General features: G+C 36.5%; 1 protein-coding gene across 1 annotated transcript in view; it reads left to right on the forward strand.

Annotated features, from left to right (window-relative positions):
- GNG7 (G protein subunit gamma 7) overlaps positions 1-23,803 on the forward strand; it is a 379,705-nt gene that overhangs the window by 243,930 nt on the left and 111,972 nt on the right. Inside the window, exon 4 of the mRNA XM_051972223.1 lies at positions 13,127-13,152. The gene's annotated coding sequence lies outside the window, so the exon portion shown is untranslated. The remainder of the gene's footprint in view (positions 1-13,126; positions 13,153-23,803) is intronic.

The raw sequence follows: 23,803 nt of genomic DNA on the forward strand, positions 1-23,803 counted from the left end.
AAACTCATGACCAAAGCCTGCAACCACAATAGCTCTTAAAGAGCTTTTAAATAAGAAATTTCTACCTACATCAGCAGAAGGAGGCCCCACATTAATGAAATCACAAGTCTTTATCAGGCAGTGGAGTTCATCTTCCTTCTCATGAGAACAGGACAACTTAGATGCAGTGTTAGTATGCTGGACTATGTGAGGCAGGAGATCTTCATTTCTCTAGATGTACAATAAAAGCTAGACAGTCTTTCAGAGCCCCAAGAGTCACTGATCCTGGGATCTAATGACCCTTCCAACTAGGATTTCACTTTCTGTCCTTAGACCCCCTCAGTGCTAGGATTTGAAAGTTCACTCCTCAATTCCCAGAGTTACCGATTCTGATCATTGGAAGGATCTTCAGAGTTCAAGTCCACTCCATTCTATGGCCCATGGGGTTCTATATTGCTAGCCAGAAAAGTAAGCTAAAGTGACTTATGAAGCTAGATCAGCAAGTGTTAGGAAAAGGGGAACAACTGCAGCAAATGTTTGAAACTGAGCCTCCAAAGATCTGCTCTTACACCCCTATGAGATAATCCTGTATCTGCCTTACCTTTTTATTTTTAAATTTTTTTTATTTTAACTCTGTGTGGGTCTTTCCATTTCTTTTTTTTAAACTTTTTATTGACAGAACCTATGCCAGGGTAATTTTTTACAGCATTATCCCTTGCTCTCACTTCTGTTCTGATTTTTCCCCTCCATCCCTGTACCCCCTCCCCCAGATGGCAAGCAGTCCTTTACATGTTAAATAGGTTACAGTATATCCTAGATACAATATATGTGTGCAGAACCGAACAGTTCTCTTGTTGCACAGGGAGAATTGGATTCAGAAGGTAGAAATAACCCGAGAAGAAAAACAGAAATGCTGCTTCTGTCCATCCTTGATCAATTGAAACTGAATTAGCTCTCTTTATCGAAGAGATCTACTTCCATCAGAATACATCCTCAAACAGTATCGTTGTTGAGGTATATAATGATCTCCTTGTTCTGCTCATTTCACTTAGCATCAGTTCATGTAAATCTCTCCAAGCCTCTCTGTATTCATCCTGTTGGTCATTTCTTACAGTACAATAATATTCCATAACGTTCATATAGCACAATTTATTCAACCATTCTCCAATTGATGGCCATCCATTCATTTTCCAGCTTCTAGCCACTACAAACAGGGCTGCCACAAACATTTTGGCACTGTATCTGCCTTACCTAGCAGCCTTTTAGAACTGTTTACATCCTTCTATGGCAAATGACCCATATGATCTCTGAGGTCGGTAATCTTTATGGGGTTATTTAAAATTCTAGAGAAACTCTTGTTTTCCTCAATCAGCCTCTTATTTGAGGAGCTGATAGGATCGAGTTAAACTTTCCCATTATCTGTAATAAACAGATTGCTTTAGCTCAGTCATAAACTGCTTAACCTTACTGATGCTGCTAAGCCTGAATAGATGTAGAAAAATAAATTTGGTTTTTTATTCTTTAGATGAGTTTTATTGTGAAAAAAAGAGAAGTTCCCTAATGTTCTGAGAACTCATCATTAGCAGCAATATCTGCTACAGGTAGGGTTCTATGCAGGGCTGTGGACCAGATAGGAGGATATAACTGTAGATCATATTTCTGGCGTTTTTAAAAGTGTACATTGTACTTTGCTCACAACATCTCTATGATGTAAGGAGTGAAAAGTTGATCATCCACATTTTATGGATGAGAAAGCTGAGTCTCAAAGAGGTTAAAAGCTTCAATGCAGCAAACATTTATTTATTAGCCGCTTACCCTGTGATAGGCAGTACACTAGACACTGAGGACACAAATGCAAAAATGCAACGTCTTTGTCCTTAAACTTTTAAAGAGACTTTCTATTGCATTCTATTAAGTGGGAATATTTGCATAGAAAATTGAAGACAAAAATCTATATTACTTTAAATTACTTTATTTTTGTAGTAGTTTTTTCTTCCTCTTCCACCTCTCCTCCTTGCTTTCTGGTGGAAGTGGCATTTGCCTTCAACTGTGGCAACCAGGGAGCACTGTGAAATAGAGGGGAGAAAAGTACTGGGAATGCCAAACAGGATTTTATATTTATTCTAAAGACAAGAAGAGGTCATTGGAGCTTCTTGAGTATCTTAGAAATATCATTATGGCAGATGCATAAAGAATGGATTGGAAAAGAAAAAGACTGGAGGCAGAGAGATAAATGAAGAGGTCATTGTAGTTGTTGAGGTAAGAGCCCAAAGTAGGCTGGTAGCTGTATGAGAGGAGAGAGAACAGAGAGATCCACCAGATTTAGAGATTGATGTTGGGAACTAGGTTGAGGGTCACAAAGAAAAGGCCAAAGAAGACTCCTGGGATATAAACCTGTGGGGTGGGAAGAATGGCATTATCTTCAACAGAAATAAAGAAAGCAGAAAGAGAGAAGGAGACTGTTTAATTTGTTCTTTTGGGGATATGTTGAGTTCTAGATGTCTATGAGATTCAACTGGAGATGTCTAATAGTTAATTGTGTTATAATACTGAAACTTAGGATAGAAGAACTAAGTCTGGATCTTTAAAAAAAAAAAAAACAAACAAACAAAAAAAAAAAAAAAAAACCAGAGCATAGAGTTGATGAGGCAGCTAAGTAGTGTAATCTGTAAAGGATCAAATCCTGCCTCAGACACTAGCTGTATGAGTCTTAACCCCTCTTAAGTCTAAGTTTCTCCATCTGTAAAATAGAGACAATAATAGGATCTACCCATCCTCACTTATTGTGAAAATAATGTGTGTAAACACTAAGCTAGTATATATCCCTAGAAAGCATAATGCCAAGATAAGTGAACTTATCCACATCATTAAAAATTTCTCCATTTGCTATAACTGAGAGTTTCACATATGAATATTATAAAGCTGGCTGCTGGAAAATCTGTGTTTTTTGGGTGTTATGACAAAATTAGCATAAGCAACAAAGAATAAATTCAAACTTTGTTGAATTTCAGCTTCAGAGGCTACACTGAGTACACAATCATTTGCAACAAAAAGTTGCACATCAACTCTCCCTCTATTTTAGTCTTGGCTTGTAGCATTTTCAAGTTAAATAATTTGTCATCAGTAACCTTGATGCTGTTTTCATCCTTGCTGAAGGCATTTGACAACATGATTGAAAACATCATACTAAAAAGCATGGGAGCAAGCACATAGCCCTGCTTTATTCCATCGGTGATTGGGAAAAGTGCGTAAGAATTGTTTTATCAGAACCTAAGCAAGCATGCTGTCGTGAAACTGATGTATAGTATTGATGAACTTCTCCAGGCAACCAAATTTTGTTATAATTTCCCACAAGCTCTCATGATTAACAGTTTCAAAGGCCTTAGTCAGATCAATGAACACTGTGTACAGACTTCTATTCTGCTCCTGGCATTTCTGCTGGAGTCGTCAGCCAGCAAACATCATGTCAACTGTTCCTTGGCCTTTCCTTAGCCACACTTGTTCTTGGCTATATGATCTTCTAGGTGAAGGATTAGCTTGTTAAGGAGGACTCTGGCAAGAGTCTTGCTGGCAATAACTAAGAGAGAAACTCCCCTCTCTTTTTCTCCTCTAGTGATTGTCACAGACAATCTATTTCCTTTTTCTTACATGATAGCTGTAAAGTTCAGACATCCAGATTGGCTAGTCAGTGTAGTGTAGACATATGCCACATAGAGGGACACAATATAATGGGAAACACTTCAGACAAGGAGAATCAGAAGAACCAGATTCATGTCCTGATTTGCCCAGCACCAGTCTGATATTCTTAGCAGGCATAGTACTTCCCTGTCTGGACTCCATTTTTCTCAGATAAATTGAGAGAATTGGATTTTGAGGCCATTAAATCCAACTTCTTCATTTCACAAATGAGCTCAAAATCCTTAAATGTTTTGTCCAGGGTCACATTGTGGCTGAAGTGAGTGATTTTCAAGACCTCTTTTTCATCTAAGGTCACATGTTTCCCTAACTACCAGTCTCTTAATTGCCAAGTTGAATGGCTTTGTCTTAGTCCTTATCTTTCTTGACCTCTCTGTAGCCTTTGCAACTATGTGTCACCCTCTTCTCTCTAGATTTTTGTGGCACCGCTCTTTCTTGGCTCTCCTTTTTAGTGTCCTCTGGGGAGTCACATCCAAGTCATGCCCACTAATGTGAGCATCCTCGAAGGATACACCTTGAGCTCTCACTGAATGGTGACTTCAGAGAAAATGGTTTCAGGTGATGATGTGGTCAGACACCAGAGTGCAGAGCAGTTAGAAGAGAGTAAAAGGAGAGCACATGGAAATACCAGATGCTCAGGTTTGGTTTGGTTAAGGAGTTTAGATGAACAGGAGGGAGAGATATAGAATGATAGCTGGGGGGCATGGTAAGATCTATTGAAAGTTTTTGCAAAAATGGGGGGCACATAGGTGTGTTTGTAGACACGAGGAAGGCACCAGCAGTTATGGAAAGATTGAAGAATATGGAGAAATGATGTGGTGCTAGATTCAATCTGCTGGAAAAGATGCGAGAAGATGGGATCAAGGATACGTATAGATGAGTTGGCTTTGGCAAGTAGCAGGGTCATCTCATCATAAGCAAGGAGAGGGCTACCTCATCCCAAGAGACTTCAGTAAAGGACTTGCTGAGGCAACAATATCCTAGGGATATGAAGTGAGGAAGGGGAGGGGAGGAAGTTCTCAGCAAATAGTGTCAGTTTTATCTGGAAGTACAATTTGAAGTCTCCTGCAAAAGGGGGGGGTGGGGAATGGCATGGGAGGCCCAAGGAAAGAAGAAAAAATTTGGAACAACTGTTGTGGTGAGAAGGATATGGTATCAATTAAGAAGGATCTATCATAGGATTGCCTTGTTACAGTGGGCGCCCACCCAGAGATTAGCTCCAGTAAACTTGTCATGGACCCAGTCAGCAGTTTTGTTAATTTCCTCCATTCCCTTCAGCAACATATGAGTAGGAGTGAAGGAGGCAGATGGTTTGATCCAGGATTAGTGTTCAACACTGTCAGCAGAGACCAAGAAATCAAAAGATTCTAGTGTGGGGCATGGTCTATAATTGAACTTTTTTATGTTGACAGTCAAGATTGGGAAGGAAGGAAACCAGGGATAGCACTGAGTAGATTTTAAGGGGCAAGAGAGAGAGACAGAGACAGAGAGAAGATTGCGATAACACAGGAATTTCAGATTTCTTGAATATGGAAGTATAACAATTGTAGGTGGTAATGAAATCAAGTGTGGAATCATCCCTGTCTATAGTTCATGGGAGTCAAGGAGATTGAGGAACTGAGAAATGCAAGCATTTGAGTGCATATTAATGTTTGTTGAATAGAACAAAGTTAAGGTGGAAAACACTATAGGAACTGCATTATAAAATCCTATTAGAATTCCTCGTTACTGTGTCTCCTCTTGCCAATTCCCTCCTCCAAACCCCCATCCTCACCCCGATCTTATTAATTTTTTTCAGTCCTTTCAGTTATGTCCACTGCTTCTTAATCCCACTTAGGGTTTTCTGGACAAAGATACTGGAGTGGTTTGCCATTTCTTATTTTACAGATGAGGAAACTGAGGCAAACAGTTAATGACTTGCCTGTGGTCACAGAGCTAGTAATATCTGAGGTTAAAACTCAGGAAGTTGAAACTTCCTGATTCTAGGCCAGCACTCTAAACACTAAGTCACTTAGCTGCTCCCAAGAGTTGATAATATAATAATAATAATAATAATAATAATAATAATAAAAATAAAATTATATTTTGTATCAGAATTACTGACTTCCTAAAAGCATTATTTACTGTTAGATTGTAACTTTATGAAAATAAAACTATTAATGCTAAAAACATCAAATTGCTGAAGCATACTATAGTGAAATATATTTAAGTACCTGTCTTCTAAATTTTCCCTTTTAGAATCATAGTATATCAAAGTTCAAAGGAACATTAGAACATAGTATCAGAGCTAGAGTTACCTTAGAATATTGAAGGACAAAGATAGAAGGAAAATTACAATAACAATAACTCAACATTTTCCCAAGATTTCCAAAGTATTTCCCCAAAAACAATCCCATTGAGGCAGATTGTTTAAATATTATCCTTATGTTACAGATGAGAAAACTTAGGTTAGAAAGTTGTCATGTAGCTATTAAGTGTGAATTTGAGGTTCTAAGCTCTTTAACCATGCTGCCTCCCTCCCTTGATCCATAATCAAACCAAAATTGCCATTGCTCTTGGACAGATGTAGCAATCTACTCCCCCACAGCTCCTCTTACTATAGCCTGGGCAAAACAGCCTTCTTTGGCCTCAGTCATGCTTCCCTTCCCACTTGCCTGGATCCTCTCGAAAATCTCCTTCTTCAGGATACAAAATAAACCCACATAAGTCATCAGCATTCTTATATATCACTAACAAAACCCAACAGTTAGAGTTACAAAGAGAAATTCCATTTAAAGTAACTACTGATTGTATAAAATATTTAGGAATCTATCTGCCAAGGGAAAATCAGAAACTTTATGAGCAAAACTACAAAACACTTTACACACAAATTAAGTCTGATCTAACCAACTGGAAAAATATTAAATGCTCTTGGATTGGGCGAGCAAATATAATAAAGATGACCATACTACCTAAACTAATCTATTTATTTAGCGCTATACCAATCAGACTCCCAAAAAACTATTTTGATGACCTAGAAAAAATAACAACAAAGTTCATATGGAAAAACAAAAGGTCAAGAATTTCAAGGGAATTAATGAAAAAAAAAATCAAATGAAGGTGGCCTAGCTGTACCAGATCTAAAATTATGTTATAAAGCAGCAGTTAGTAAAACCATCTGGTATTGGCTAAGAAATAGACTAGTTGATCAATGGAATAGGTTAGGTTCAAAAGACAAAACAGCCAATAACTTTAACAATCTAGTGTTTGACAAACCCAAAGACCCCAGTTTTTGAGATAAGAACACAGTATTTGACAAAAATTGCTGGGAAAATGGGAAATTAGTATGGCAGAAACTAGACATTGACCCACACTTAACACCATACACCAAGTTAAGGTCAAAATGGGTTCATGACCTAGGCATAAAGAATGAGATTATAAATAAACTGGAAGAGCATAGGATAGTTTACCTTTCAGACCTGTGGAAGAGGGAGGAATTTATGACCAAAGAAGAACTAGAGATCACTATTGACTACAAAATAGAAAATTTTGATTATATCAAATTGAAAAGTTTTTGTACAAATAAAACTAATGCAGACAAGATTAGAAGGGAAACAATAAACTGGGAAAACATTTTTACAGTCAAAGGTTTTGATAAAGGCCTCATTTCCAAAATATATAGAGAATTGACTCTAATTTATAAGAAATCAAGCCATTCTCCAATTGATAAATGGTCAAAGGATATGAACAGATAATTCTCAGACGAAGAAATTGAAACTATTTATAGCCATATGAAAACATGCTCCAAATCATTATTAATCAGAGAAATGCAAATTAAGACAACTCTAAGATACCACTACACACCTGTCAGATTGGCTAGAATGACAGGGAAAGACAATGCAGAATGTTAGAGGGGATGTGGGAAAACGGGGACACTGATACATTGTTGGTGGAATTGTGAACATATCCAGCCATTCTGGAGAGCGATTTGAAATTATGCTCAAAAAGTTATCAAACTGTGCATACCCTTTGATCCAGCAATGTTTCTACTGGGCTTATACCCCAAAGAGATACTAAAGAAGGGAAAGGGACCTGTATGTGCCAAAATGTTTGTGGCAACCCTGTTTGTAGTGGCTAGAAGCTGGAAAATGAATGGATGCCCATCAATTGGAGAATGGTTGGGTAAATTGTGGTATATGAATGTTATGGAATATTATTGTTCTGTAAGAAATGACCAGCAGGATGAATACAGAGAGGACTGGCAAGACTTACATGAAGTGATGCTAAATGAAATGAGCAGAAGATCATTATATACCTCAACAACAATACTGTTTGAGGATGTATTCTGATGGAAGTGGATCTCTTCGATAAAGAGAGCTAATTCAGTTTCAATTGATCAAGGATGGACAGAAGCAGCTACACCCAAAGAAAGAACACTGGGAAATGAATATAAACTGTTTGCATTTTTGTTTTTTTTTCCCGGGTTATTTATACTTTCTGAATCCAATTCTTCCTGTGCAACAAGAGAACTGTCCGGTTCTGCACACATATATTGTATCTAGGATATACTGTAACCTATTTAACATGTAAAGGACTGCTTGCCATCTGGGAGAGGGGGTGGAGGGAGGGAGGGGAAAAATCAGAACAGAAGTGAGTGCAAGGGATAATGCTGTAAAAAATTACCCTGGCATGGATTCAATAAAAAGTTAAAAAAGAAAAAGAAAATATCCTCCTTTCTGCTCACCTTCTCCATTGCTACCCTGAAAAAGTTCTGTCTTGGACTCTTTTCTCCTTACTGGGGGACTCCATCCTTAGACCACAATTTTAAGAGGAACCACAACCATGATTCACACTCACCTCCAGTTTCCCCCTCATCTACTACATTGCCCCTGTTCAGGTTCTCAAAAGCTGTTAACAGTAATGATGTTAATAGGAAAAAGGATTTACCACTGATTAGGGTGGGATAAGAAGATGAGAAGATCATGAGTATAATGGACTATTACCATACTGTGAAAGAGGAAGAATAAATATGATAAAATACAGAGAAGCCAACATGAGTTAATCCAAAATAACATAAGCAGAGCCATATACAATGATAATAAGATTACAAATACTTAAATTCATGCTGTACAAGAAAAATTACATCAAAAAGGAAAAAAATGATAAAGAAAAAAAGGCAAGCAAACAAGAAAAAAGAGTGAAAATACTATGTTGTGGTCCATATTCACCCCTTATGTTCCTCTTTCTGCATACAGATAACTCTCTTCATGAAAATTCCATTGGAATTAGCCTCCATCACCTCATTGATAAAATAGAAATTTATTTTTTTAAAAGGAAAAAAGAAACAAGTTCAAAATATGTTATAGGTCATATTGCCCCTATGTGTTATTTCTTTTTAGGAAAAAAAAAACAAGATTCAACCCCATATCTTCACTATACTGTGATGTTCCTCTGTAGATAGACTGAGAATATTAGAATTAGAGAGATAATGTAGAATGTAGAAACATATAACTTTAGAATACACTATTAGAACTTAAAGGGACCTAACAGAACACTGAGGCAGCTCAGTGGATAGAGCACTAAGTCTGAAATTCTGAGTTCCATTCCGATCTCAGACACTTTCTAGCTGTGTGATCCTGGGCAAGTCACTTAACTTCTACTTGCCTTTAACCCAATGAAAAAGGAAATTGCCAACCTACTCCAAATTCTTGCCAAGAAAATGTCATGGAGAACACTAGACTGCTTTGGTTTATAAGGTCACAAAGAGTCAGATACAGATGAATGACAAAAAAAAATTAGATTTAGAAAGTGCCTTAGAATATAGGAAGTCAGAGTTAGAGGAAACCTTGGAGCATAGAATATAATCCTTTCCAGTTGACATTCTCATAATCCCACAGACTTTAGAGATGAAAGACAACAGATGTTAAATAATAATTAATAAAGTACTTTCTTAGGATCATAGAAGGAACCTTAGTCTCCAAGCCTCTCATTTTAGATAAAGAAGTTTGCAAAATACTTCACATATATTATCTCATTTAAGTCTCATAAAAATCCTGTGACAGAAATATATATGTATATATATTATATTATATATGTGTGTATGTATATAATATATATATATGAGAGAGAGAAAGCTATAAATGTTGTTCTAATTTTTTATAGATGAAAAAACAGGCTTACATAGATTTGATGACTCAATATGTGTAAGTGGCAGAGGCAGAATGGGAAGCCAAGACTTCCAAACACCAAGTGTAGTACTATCCATTAGCCACACTGTCCCATATTAGGACAGTCCTAGCAGGAGGGAAGGATGTGCATATGCTGAAAGAATAAGGGAGGGAATCATAAAGCAGATGTGACTTGATTCAACCCTTAAGACAAAGGGAGAGAAAATAACAGGGGTGGGGGGGAAGGGGGAAATAACAACAAGGTAAACTCCACCAAGTACCATACATACACTGCCTGGCACAGATAGCCCATCAGAAGTGTCAGCACTCAGAAGAATGACCAGAGAGATGATATAGAACAGCTGCAAGAAGAGTAGATTTGGAAGATAACCAGAGTATAAAAACTATTTTTGTAGCCCTGAGCAGATTCTCTCCCCCTCTGAGCCTCAGTTTCCTTAACTGTAAACTGAGTTAGACTAGGGGTTCTTAGCTCTTTTGTATGTCCTGGATCCCTTTAGTCATCAGAATGGTGAAGCTTATAGACCCTTTCTCAAAATCATGTTTTTAGATGCGTGAGATAAAATGTTTGGAAATACAAAAGAAAGAAATTAAATTGTAATATAGTTACTGTAAATTAAAAAAAAAAAAAAAAAAAACCAAGTCCATGGACCTCAGGTTAACATTTCCTAATTTCAAGATGCTTTCTACCGTCCCTTTCAACTCTATGAATGAGATCACAGAGCACGGGAGTGGTCCAAAAAGGTTTCCTGAAGAAAGGGAACCTGGTCACATGTGGTTAGATGACATAGTCTGCCCCCTTCCCTTCATTCCCTAATTCATCCCAAGGGCACTAATCATGGGAGTCTTAGTTTCCATTCCCTTTCATCTCCCTCGCCCACTGAAGTCAGCAGGCAGCATCAGTTGGCTTCTGGGTGTAGTCATGGACCTGTCAGCTCTTCCATTTGAGGTTAATTGGTTCACTCCAGAGGTTGTCTTTTTCCACCTCTAAATTTACCTCTGCACGTGGCTGAAATAATTTAAACTCAAAACCAGAGATGGAAAAACACAACACATCACAGTTGTAGGCTCAGTTCCTGATTTTTTGGTGTGTTTTGCTGTTGTTTTTTTCCCTTGAACTGGCATGTTAGACATACTGGACTTTGACCATTGCAAATGTTTGGGGACTAGACATTACTAAGTGGAATAATACAAGATTTTGTAAGAGGAGTTTTGTTTTTCTGAAAAGTCCAAAACTACCTTCTTTAGAGAACTGATTGTGTAGCAGTCTGAATTCCCTGTCAGTTGAGATGATGATAATAACAGCTGTCATTTCAGTTTTGTTTTACAATTGCAAACTACTTTCTTCACAAAGACTCTATGAGTTAGATATACATTTCCCATTTTTACTAGAAAGAATGCCGAGCCAAAGAGCAGAGAGCTGACAAATCCAGAGCCACACAGTAGGGCTGCAGACAGGCCCAGAATCTAGGCTTTCTACCTTCCATGGCTGTTATCTTGAACTTGGGGGGAAAGCAGACCCTGCCCTTTATAACACTTTGGGATTTAATAGTATCTTTCTTAAAAAGGGTAATTTGTGAGCAATATTTTGTGTGTAAATAATTTCTTAGAAATCTTTTTATCAGGACCTCAAGGCATTTGCTTGGAAAAGGCAATGGCACACTTATGTCATAGTAGAAAGGGTTCAAGGATTGGATGTTTGGGGACTGGGATTCTGGTTTTGCCTTAATTGTGTGACCTCAGAGAAAACGTTCTCTTCTTCTAGTCTCATTTTCACCATCTGTAACATGGAAAGGTTAGGGTCATAAACTGGGACTCATGAATTTATTTTTAAAATATTTTGATAACTATATTTCAGTATAATTTTTTTATCTTATGTATATATTTTTATGCATTTAAAAGCAATAGTCTAAAAAGAGGTCCTTAGATTTCACCAGATTTCCAAAGGAGTTCAGGATGCATAAATGGTTAAGAACCTTAGATTGGATGACCACTAATGTTCCTTTTATCTCTGTGATTTAATATCACGTAGCCACTTGTGTCTTTCTAATGCTTTCACTCTTTGGAAGATCTATAATTTCATCTCTGTGGCCCCTTTAAATAATTGTTCTTTACTAATTTCTCTCACCAAAAAATGTAAATATTGATCCCTAAGTTTGATGTTATGTGACTCTCTACATTTAGCTAGATTAATTCTTGAAGAGCAAACATCATCATCCTGTTTAGATTATCCAGAACTTTCTGGCCAAATCTGGCCAAAGATGCTTTATAGTTTCTGAGTTGTCTTCCTGCTAGAGGGAAAAGAACAGCACATTAGTGAATAAATCTATGAACAATTTTGCTCTGCATTACCAATATACCATCCAGCAGGCCTTTCTACTTCCTTTTATCTGGAAAATGAGAGGATTGGGCTTAATCATTTGTAACATCCCTTTCACCTTACAATTAGTCAGTCATTCAACATGCATTTATGAAGTGCCTATTCTGTGCCATTTCCTATGCCAGGTACTGGAGATACAAGTACAAAGAACGACACGATCTCTGCCTTCAATTTCTATTCTGTTCTAAGGAGATTATAAGCATACACATCTCTAAATAGTTATAAAATAAAACTAAAGTAGACTACATGGTTGTGGGAAGTACTTTGGAAGCCCTTGAAGGGATAAGAGCAAATTTCCGGGGAGACAGATATTTGAATTGCATCTTTGGGCCCAAGAGGACTTCTAGAGGGGAGATCTTGCATAATGTAGTTAAATAAAAAGATCAATTGATGTTGGAGTTTGAAGATCTGGATTCAAGTCTTACCTCTGATATGAATAGTTTGACAGTGGTACAGTCACCTGACTCTGTGCCTTTACAAACTTAAAAATTGTTTAGATATAAGCTATTTACATTTTTTTAATGCCTAATCATAGGCCAATTCCAATATACTTGTGATGGAGAGAGCCATCTGCATCCAGAAAGAGGACTCAGACAAATGTGGATCACAACATAGTATTTTCACCATTTTTGTTGTCGTTGCTTTTTGTTTTCTTTCTTATTTTTTCCCCTTTTTGATCTTCTTTTTCTTGTGCAGCATGATAATTATGGAAATACGTATAGAAGAATTGCACATGTTTAACTTGTATTGGATTACTTGCTCTCTAGGGGAGGGGATGAAGGAAAGGAGGGAGATTTGGAACACAAGATTTTGCAAGGTGAATGTTGGAAACTATCTTTGTGTGTATTTTGAAAATTAAAAAGCTCTTTAAAAAAAATGCCTAATCATCTCTTTGTTTTTCTTGCAGGGAAAATCTGAGTACAGTGGGACAAGGTATGTAAAGTTGTATTATATTTTATCACCTTTTGAGTCTTTTTAAATGAATAAAATGAGTATTACTATTTTCTTTAAATTGTATATATGATATATTGCTTGCAGTTGATAGTAATTGAGGATATTCCTGAATATTGTACTTTTAGGATCCTTTTATATTAAAAATATCTCTGGACCTTTTGATTAGTCCTCTGGGAGAAACTGGAACAGCTGATCCCTTAAAGAGGAAACTATCCTTGTATCTCTCTTTTCCTTTTCACTTCTGTGGCAGCTACCATACTTCAGGTCCTCTCATCCCTTCCTTCCTAGAAGACTGAAATAGTCTCCTTACTGATCTTCCTGCCAGTAATTTAATTCCTTTCCAATCCACATGCTGCACTATTGCCCAAGTAATTTTCCTTACACACTGTTTTCATATGTCACCTTTTACCTCATAAACTTTCAGTAGCTCCCTATTGCCTACTGAATTAAGTGATCACAGCATTCAAAACCCTCCATGATATGGTACTACCCTATCTTTCTGCCTTATCTTCTTCCATTTCCCTCAATTAACCTGCCTATTCCTTTTAAAGAGAGAGCTATGCTCAGACATCTTATTTGGCTACACTACATAAGGGTAACTAGGAATGTGAGAAACAACCGAGCTATGTGGCTCCCAAGAGCAGGTAATGAATTGTGCAGTTAGGAAGAGATTGAAGGTTGGAGGAGCATCGGAGCTTGGCAGCCAGTGTCTGATCTGGGGCCTTTCTCTTGGTGGATCATTGTTGGGATGAGGGAGGTTATCTGCAGTTTTCTTTGACTGAGTTCTTATGTGGCCTTGTTCCAGAACTGAAATAATAGAGTAGTAATTACCAGTGAAAACAATAGATCAAACCTAGAATTTGTTATGGCCTGACTGAGCGATCTCTGATTCTTCATGCTGAGGGGAGAGTGGTCACCCTGGCAGACAATGGGTCCATGGCCTGGGCACAAATAAAGAGGAGAGGAACAAGTGACAGAGGCTCCCAATACCTTAGAGGCAGACTGACATGAGTGCAGTCACAAACCAATTCTGCATTTTCATTGGGTCCCACTTTTAGAACTGTAAAGAACCTTAAATTTTATGGTTCAACCCCCCATTTATATGGGACATGATTGAGGTCTAAAGAATCTAAGAGGGTCCAAATGGTAAAGATTTGAACCCTGTATTTAGGTTCCATATCTAGTGGCCTTTCCGCCTCCCCACATGACTTACTAGATGTGAGACTCTGGGCAAATCACTCCACTTTCTCTGGGCCTGTTTTCCCATTTGTAAAATGCAAAGGATTGAACTAAATCATTTCTAAATTTTAAAATTTTAAGATTTAAATTTAAAAACCTATGAATTGAATAGTTATGTGACTGACCTCAAAGAATAAACTTTTAAGGCTTAATGTCAAATTATGGGGAGATCTCTCTAATGGAATGCCTCAGGATATGCCCTTGGATATATGTTACTCAACAGTTCTGTCAATGATCTCAGTGAATCTGTAATATGGCTGTTTTACATTTTTACGTGATATGGAGCTGCCAAGGATCTTTAGAGCCCTAAATGACAAAGTCAAGGTACAAAAATATTTTGATAAGCTAGAATGATCGGCCTAATCCAATAAAATGAAATTTAAGTGTGATGAGTTTGTCCTGCACTTGGGTTCAAAAAATCGAATTTACAAATACAAGTTTGGCAAATCAATGACTAGAAATCAAGTTGTCTAAAAAAGTACGGAGGGTTTTAATGCACTTCAAGCTAAATACATGTCAGTAGAGCTCTCCCCAAAAGCTCATGGACTCTTTACTTTTTATAGGAGAATTTTATAGGAGTATCTGTATAGGTTTTGAGTATGCCTCAGTAGACTGAGTCTTAGATATTTTAGGTATTTTCTAATTATTTTAAATGAGATTTTTTATGATGTCTTTCTGGATTTTGCTATTGCTATATAGAAATGCTTTTAGTAGATTTCATAGATTTACTTTGTATCTTGCAACTTAGCTGAAACCATTGATTGTTGCTGGGGGGGGGGTTTCTGATTATCTAGGATTTTCTAAGTAAACTATCATATCAGCAAATAGGGATAGTTCTGTTATGCCTTTAATTTCTTTCTCTTGTCTTGTGGCTACTGTTAGGATTTGTAGAACTATTCCAAATCCCAGTGGAGAATGGGGTCATCCTTGCTCAATTCCTATGTTTATAGAACAAGTTTTTAGTGTTTCCCTATCATATATATAATAATGCTACTGATGTAGCCGTAGGCTGCATTAAGGGTTGTAGAATCTAGAATACAGAAAGTGATTCATCTTCCTATATTCTTACTTAGTCACATCACATGAGAAGCATTGTGATTCTGGGTGCCTCATTTTGAGAAGACTATTGATAAACTAGAGGTTGGTGGGAAGAGAACAATCAGCTGATAAGCAGGAAAAGAGACTAGATCCTACGGAATTCTGCTCAGTGTAAGGAAAATGAGAGCTAAAAATGGAGCTGGTTTTCTTTAGAGATAGTGAAAGGATTCCCCCTCACTAGTGGTCAGAGAATCACAGATCCAGAGTTGGAAAGGACCTCAGAGGCCATCTTCATCAGCCTCTATCTTGATTAGCCTCTTTAGTTTATATCTGAGAAAAGCAAGACCCAAGGAAATGATCAACTTGTCCTAGCTCATACAAAAAGATAGATGGGTAGGTTCATGGATGGATGGGTAAATAGATAGATGGATGGGTAGATGAATAGACAGATATAGATAGAGCATTTAGTGTATAGTACTCATAAGGTTTTGTGCAAACAAGATAGTCCCTTGCCTCAAGGAGCTTACATTTTGACAGAAGACAACATATATAAAATATCTGGAAAGCAGTGTAGGGAGAAGACAAATATTTACATCAGGCAAGGTATTTGGCAAGGAGTAGTACCAGAAATGGCCTAGGAAAGTAAACATCACAGAAGAGTAGACGTTTGACCAGGGTGGGAAAGTAGTTCCTAAGGAAGAACAGTCATAAGTAGTAAGAGTCAAAGATGAGATTTGAATCCAAATTCATTGACTCCAAAGCCAGTGCTTTTTTCCTCATCTTCAAGCAAAGACCTATAGGACTACTTATTTGGTATAGGTTAATGTAGCAATCCTCTGAGATCTCTTCCAGTTCTGAAATTCTGTGATTCTGAGCCCATGAACACTGAAGGAAATATTTTGTATTGCTTGCTTTGCAGGACACAGATATAAATCAGCTCATTATGTATAGAGGGGACATTTCAGTTAGTTCATTTATTCATGTATTTTTAGATTCATTCAGCAAACATTTCCAGAATACTTACTGTATGTGAAAAGTAGCCACAATGGGAAGTGAAGATGAATATCTTAGTAGAAAATCTGTACTAGAAATAGAGATAAAATAAAATATATATGTCAATAAACATTAGAGTATGATTAGTCTGTAAGATGACTCTGAAGTATTTGATATCAGATGAGGCAGGGATTATTTTCAGCCAAGATGAGAACATGTTCCAGTGGAAAGAATCCTGAAGTTAAGAGTAAGATTTGTTTCTTTCTTGGTCCTCATGATCTTATATAAAATGAGGGCCACTGGTTTAGATGCTCCCTGGTGCTCCTTCTGGCTCCAAATGTTAAGATCCATGCCTTAAAGGAGTCTACAATTTCAATAGAGATGAGATGGTGAAAGCATTCCCTTAGTTTGCTGATGGGTGTCACTAAGAAGCTAAAGACAAGAAATCCTGGCTTGTATTTCAGGGGATATCAAGTCATTCAATTTGATATTCAGTGGAAGCAAAGGTCAAGGTTCCTCCTCCCCCTGGCTACCAGTTGTATCTGATTAAAGCAGTGTTTGTACTATTCATCTGAATTCTCATTACATCTAGTAAATGAAAATTAGCATCTACCATGTTTAGAGCAAATGAACCCTTTTGTCACGTACCTTAATGCAGTCATGTCATTATCTACACCTATGAAATCATAGTCAACCAGCAATATTCATCCCTACAAAGAGAGACATTGTGAAACAAAACCTATTTCTACATGTTTACTTCTGGAAAGTTGTCTCTGATTTCAGTCAAATAAATAATTATTTTATCCATAATTGGAAAGAGCCATCACTTGCACTAACCCAATCTACCTTTTGAGAATGTTGCTGATTCCCAAGAAACTGTTAGGGCTTTTGAAATCCACAAATGAATTAGTTGTTTGCAAAGCTATCATCTTGTGAAAGAGATGTGGGAGCTTCCTGAAAATTCACCCCAAAAGGCCTTAATTTTGAATTGACCCCCAAAATGGAAACTATGTATTTTAGGAGTGGGGACAAAGATAAGGAAGGACCCTACTCCAATCAGTATTGTTTTGGTTTTTCTTGTTTTGTCTTTACACACTTACACAAATTGTCTAACAATAACCATCAATGAAATAATTGATAGTCACTCACTCCCCCCCAAAAAAAATTGTGGCTAGTTATAGCAACAGAGCACAGTCCCATGTTAGGCTTCAGCCTAGACAGGGGAGTCTCTTTACCCTCTCTGCCTCACATGTAAATTGTCATAAAATGTTTGAGCTAGAAAAAAACCTTAGGAAATAAAATATCAGAATGAGAAAAGATAGGCAAGACTCCATGGCCTAAAATTATACAGAAGGACAAGGCCCAAGAGAAATGTGAAGCTATCAGGAATGAAAATTTAAAGACACAAAACCAGTTCTGCAGAAGGAAAGAGGCATCTTGCCTCAGGAGACCAATGTAGATATGCAGGGAATTATCAACTTAGATTTTTAAAAATAAATATGTTGATGATGGAAGCAAGAACATGTAACAGAATAAATATAAATTGCAGGAGAGCAGTAGGTTCCTGTAATAATAGTATCAGTATAAAAAATTCAAAATGATTTGAAATTGATAACAAATGTGAAGGATAACCAAAAAAGGAGTTTGGGGCTCTCTTAAAGCCAAGAGAAAGATCAAAATTGGAAGAGGGCCTATGTTCAAAGTAATAAGAGATAATGATAAGATACAGTAGAGAAAAAATAAAATGTCTCCACTTTTATTTCTCTTTGCTCTGTTAAGAACAATCTTCAAATTAGAAAAGATTGACCTGAAATAACAGAAAAGTCAAGATTTATGAAAAGATTGTTCTACAATGTCCCTCAAGAAATGTATTACTAGATCCAGACAAACTGTATCCCAGGAAATTGACAAAATGGATATATCTACTCTTGGTGATATTTTATAATTTCTAGGAGACAAGAGACAAATGACCCCATTTTGAAAAAGAAAAGAATACAGAGAGTCATCAACCAATCAGCAGTTATGAAGCACCTTGTTCACTTTGAATATAAAATTGAAAATAAAACAATCCCTACCTTCTCTTGGGGGAAGGCACAACATGTTCAGCCAGTGAATCAAGTGTTCCTTAAGAACTTACTCTGTGCCAAGCACTGTGTAGGATTGGAGGTACACAAACAGAAGCAAAATAGCTCCTGTCTTCACAAGGACCTTATATTCTAAAAGGGGAGACACTGTGTACATAGAGTGGGTATATATAAAGCAAAGAGGGCAGGCTCTAATATCTAGGACACCAGAAACTGTCTCATGCAGAACATGGTCCTTGAATGAAAGCAAAGATTCTAAGAGATGGAAGAGAGGAGAGAGCATTCCAGTACTAGAGGACAAAAGTACAAAATCATAAAAGCAAGAAATAGTGTGTTTTGTGTGAGGAGCAGCAAACAGGGCAGTTTAGATGGATCACAGAGGATTGTGGATGGGAATAATGGGTAATGAGGCTTGGTCCAAGTTTTGAAGAGCTTTCAATGCCAAACAGAGAAGTTTATATTTAATCCTAGAAGAAACTAGAAGCCACTCGAATTTAAGTAGGAAGTTTACCTAATATTTAATGGAAGGGAGATTGAGGCAGAGTAATCAATTAGGTGACTTTTGTAATAATCTAGGCAAGAGATGATGGATAAATAGATTAACTGAATAGATTGAAGAATGGAGGAGAGTCAGAGACAGAGAAGTATATAAATACACAGTAAATGAGTTGAGCCTTGAAGGGATCTAGGACTTTGAGAAGCAAAGGGGAGTTATGACAGCATTCCAGGGTTAGAAGACAGTCTGTGCTAAAGTAGAGAGTGAAGAGGAATGTTCTCCACAGGAATCGTTGGTTATGCCAGTTTCAGCCTGGAAAGATAGGTTCAATATTTATTTACAATATATAATTTCTAAAGCACAGGTCTGACATGTAAAAACAAGAGAACATTGTACCCAGAAGCAACAAGATTATGTGATGATCAACTGTCATGGACTTGGTTCTTTTTAACAATGAGGTGATTCAGGGCAATTCCAATGGTCTTGTGATGAAAAGAGCCATCTGCATCTAGAGAGAGGACCGTGGGGACTGAATAAGGATCACAATATATTTTCACCTTTCTTGTTATTGTTTACTTGTTTTTTTTCCTCATTTTTTCCTTTTGATTTTTCTTGTGCAGAATGATAAATATGGAAATGTTTAAAAGAACTGCACGTTTAACCTATATTTGATTACTTCCTATCTAAGGGAGGGGGGAAAAGGGAGGAAAGGAGAAAAATTTGGAATACAATGGTTTTTTTAATAACTTTTTATTGATAGAACCCATGCCAGAGTAATTTTTTATAGCATTATCCCTTACATTCACTTCTGTTCCGATTTTTCCCCTCCCTCCCTCCACCCCCTCCCCCAGATGGCAAGCAGTCCTTTATATGTTGAATAGGTTACAGTATATCCTAGATACAATATATGTGTGCAGAACTGAACAGTTTTCTTGTTGCACAGGGAGAATTGAATTCAGAAGGTATAAATAACCCGGGAAGAAAAACAAAAATGCAAGCAGTTTATATTCATTTCCCAGTGTTCTTTCTTTGGGTGTAGCTGCTTCTGTCTATCCTTGATCAATTGAAACTGAATTAGCTCTCTTTATCGAAGAAATCCACTTCCATCAGAATACATCCTCAAACAGTATCATTGTTGAGGTATATAATGATCTCCTGGTTCTGCTCATTTCATTTAGCATCAGTTCATGTAAGTCTCGCCAGTCCTCTCTGTATTCATCCTGCTGGTCATTCCTTACAGAACAATAATATGGAATACAATGTTTTGCAAGGGTGAATGTTAAAAACTATCTTTGAATGTATTTTGAAAAATAAAAAGCTATTATTACAAAAAAAAGAAAAAGAAAATATCACTTTGACAACTATACAGAGGACAACTTGAAGAGGGAAAAGACTCAGAATTAGGGAGGCCAACTAGGATACCATTGCAATAATCCACTCAAAATTTGATGAGTATCTAAAGTAGGATAGTTATAGTATGAGTGGAATGAAGGGGTGGATATGAGAAGTATTGAAGAGATAAAATTGACAAGACTTAAAAACTTATTGTATAGGAGGAGGAATGAAAGTGAAGAGTTGAGGATGACTCTTACAGAAATAGAAAAGTAAGGAAGAAAGGTGAGTTTAGAGGGAAAGATGATGAGTTCTGTTTTGAACTTGTTGAGTTTGAGATTCCTGTGGACCATGCAGGTTGTTGGAAATTCAGGATTGGGGTGTAGGAGGATGAAGAATAATGTACAAAGAGATGAAAGCTGGATTTGTGGGAGCTGATAATCACTGAGGAACTCTACAGAGAGAGTAGAAGAGAGGGCAGAACAGACCCTGGTGTATAAATAAGGATCACGAGATTACAGGTTTAGAGCTCAAAGAAACTTCAAGGTCCCAGAGTCCAACCTACTCATTCTATATGGAGGAAACTGAGTGAATGTAGAGGTGAAACAGCCAAGGAGACTGATAAAGATTGATCATAGAGGCTGGAATAAAACCAAAAAAGAGTGTTGTCATAAATACCCAGAAAAGAAAGAGTATTCAGGAGGGAGCGTTTATAATGCCAAATGCTACAGAGAAATCAAGAAGAATGAAGAAAGGAGGTGAAACATGGAATGTTAACTTGAGAGGAAAAAGGATGAAATGATGAATTTTTAAGGATTAGGGAGCTCTGGGCATAAGCATATAAACAGTAGAAAAGTAGTTAATGGCACAGGAGAGGTTGAAAATTAGGGGGAGAACAAATAATAGCATATAAATGGAATGGAATATTGTTATATTATAAAAAATGATGAAGGGGCAGATCCAGAGAAACCTGGGAACACTTGTATGAACAGATACTGAGTAAAGTCAGCAGAACCAGAACAGTTTATACAATGACTACATTATTGTAAAGGAAAATAACTTTGAAAACTTAAGAATTCTAATCTAAGATTTAAGAAATCTAATCTAAGATTTCTGGAAGAGTAAGTCCCATGATGATACACATTTACCATTTCTTGAGAGAAATGGTGAACTATAGGAACAAAATGAAACAGCTAATATGCAAATTTGTTTTGTTTTACTATACTCATTCCAAAGTAGGGCTTTCTTTTGTGGATGGGAGGGAGGATTGAAGGATAAAATTAAAGGGTAGCAATAGAGATGCAAAAAAAAGAAAGAAAGTCAATGAAGCTTGTAAAACATACCCAGAAGAAAGAAAAAGATTTACAATGCAGACAAGCAGAGTAGTGTTATTACTACTATATTAAATTTAATATGCCCCCTCTTTTTAAAGCAAGTAGTATATAATAGAAATTCTCAATTTAATACAGTAATTCTTTTTCTGTACATTTATATGGAAATGCTCATTGTTGTTGACATTTATTTAGTTCATAATAGAGAAAGAACTTATAGGAGGAAAAAGAAAATTGGGGAAAAGGAAAGGAGGAGTAAAAGGCTAAGCTCCTGGAAGATATGAGTAGAAATAGGATCAAGGATACAACCAGACGAAATAGCTTTGGCAAAGAAAAGGACTACCTCTTACTTCAAAACTAGAACAAAAAGGAGAAAATGGGAGATGATGTTGAAGTGATTCAAAGTGGGGATTGGGGAAAAGAGGAAGCTTGGAATAGATAACCTCAATTTTTGTAGGGATGTGTGAGGGATGGTTCTGTGATGAGAAGAAAAGGGAATTGGGTGTAGGTGAGAGATACTGAGCTCCCAAGCAGCACAAAAAACTCGGGAGATAAACTGATCCACATTAAAATGCAAGGAAAAAAAATTTTTTTAAGTAACACTACAACATAGATAATGTTAATTTGTGGTTTACTACATCAACATGGAGCCTCCAGTTTCTATTTGAATTTGACACCATTGGTGTAGATGGTCCTAGGAGGGAACAGAAGATAAAAGCTGCTGTGCAGAATTGATACATAAAAAATGAGTAAAAGCATTCAGATATTCTAAGGTAAAGTCTAAAAGGGTGCTTAAACGGGGAAAAAAAAAAAAAAAACAGCCTACAGAAAAGTAAAAGTAAGGGAAGGCTCTATTAAAGAGATTAAAAGATATCAAGGAAATTCTGCAGGATCTGTCTCAGTAGGCCCCCACCAAAATCTTAAAATTGCTTTATATATTCCTTGCCAAAGGGCCCACAACTGGATTTTTAGACTAGTCCACCTGTGGGAGATTCAAGTCTTTTCCATAGTTGCTTAGCTTATTGGTTGGTTTTGTGAGAATGAAATGTGGTGTTTAACTCAAGCCTTCCATGTTCTTCTGGTGTCCTGTTCCATGATGGAGCCAACTTAAACAGAAGATATGGTGGCAAAGAACACTCATTGAAATATCGTTGTTTTTGATCTTTATTCCTATCAATGTTTTAGAATATGTGTATATGTTAGTATATAATTGATAAATTTCATTTCCACATATTATAAAAACCTCAGTATTCATAATTCAGCCTGCCATGGTTTGTAATCCCAAAAATACTTAAACAAAATAGCATAAAGCAGCCTTACATTTCAGTAATTTATATAGTTTGTTTTAAGAAATGATATGTATTTTAATAAGTTAGTATCAATAAAGACTAAATTTTTTTTTGTTTGGTACAATTTAAATTATCTTCATTTATGTAGGTGTAATCTTCCTAATTCTGAATCCCTTTATGAATCTTACTATATTTTTTAAACTTCTTTATAATACAACTATATTTCTTATATTCATATATCACATTGCCTAATCATTCTGCAGTTTCTCTTAATTCAATTTAAGAAATTGTTTTTATATTTTAAAAAAAAGATTGGTGTGTCAGTCCATTTTAATAAAATTATTTTTAGGTGTTTAAAAAAAGAGAGAAATTGCTTTCATTTTTCTACTATAAATAGTGCTGTTATGAATCTTTTTATACAGATTGATCTTTTCTTGCTGTCAGTAACCTTTGCTTCCTTTGGGATAAAAACAATAGGGGGATCACTGGATCAAAGGGTATGTATAATTTTGTACTTTTCTTCCATAATTCCAAATTGTTTTCCAAAATTTGTACCATATCACATCTACAATAGCAATGAATGTGTGTGCTCATTTTCCCATAGCCAATAATGATTTTTGCATTCTTATATCATCTTTGCCAGTTGGATACTCCAGAGTTGTATTGATAGGAATTTCTTCAATTTGTAATGGTTTTGAGCATGTTTATAAACATAATTTCTTCCTTTAAAGACTGTTCATTTCCTTTGGCAACTTGTTTATTGAGGGAATGGCCCCCTTGCTCTTGCATGTTTCAATTCCCTTTAGATTTGGATTCAGATATTAGATC

This window comes from Antechinus flavipes, chromosome 1, assembly GCF_016432865.1.
Source record: "Antechinus flavipes isolate AdamAnt ecotype Samford, QLD, Australia chromosome 1, AdamAnt_v2, whole genome shotgun sequence".
Lineage (NCBI taxonomy): Eukaryota > Metazoa > Chordata > Mammalia > Dasyuromorphia > Dasyuridae > Antechinus > Antechinus flavipes.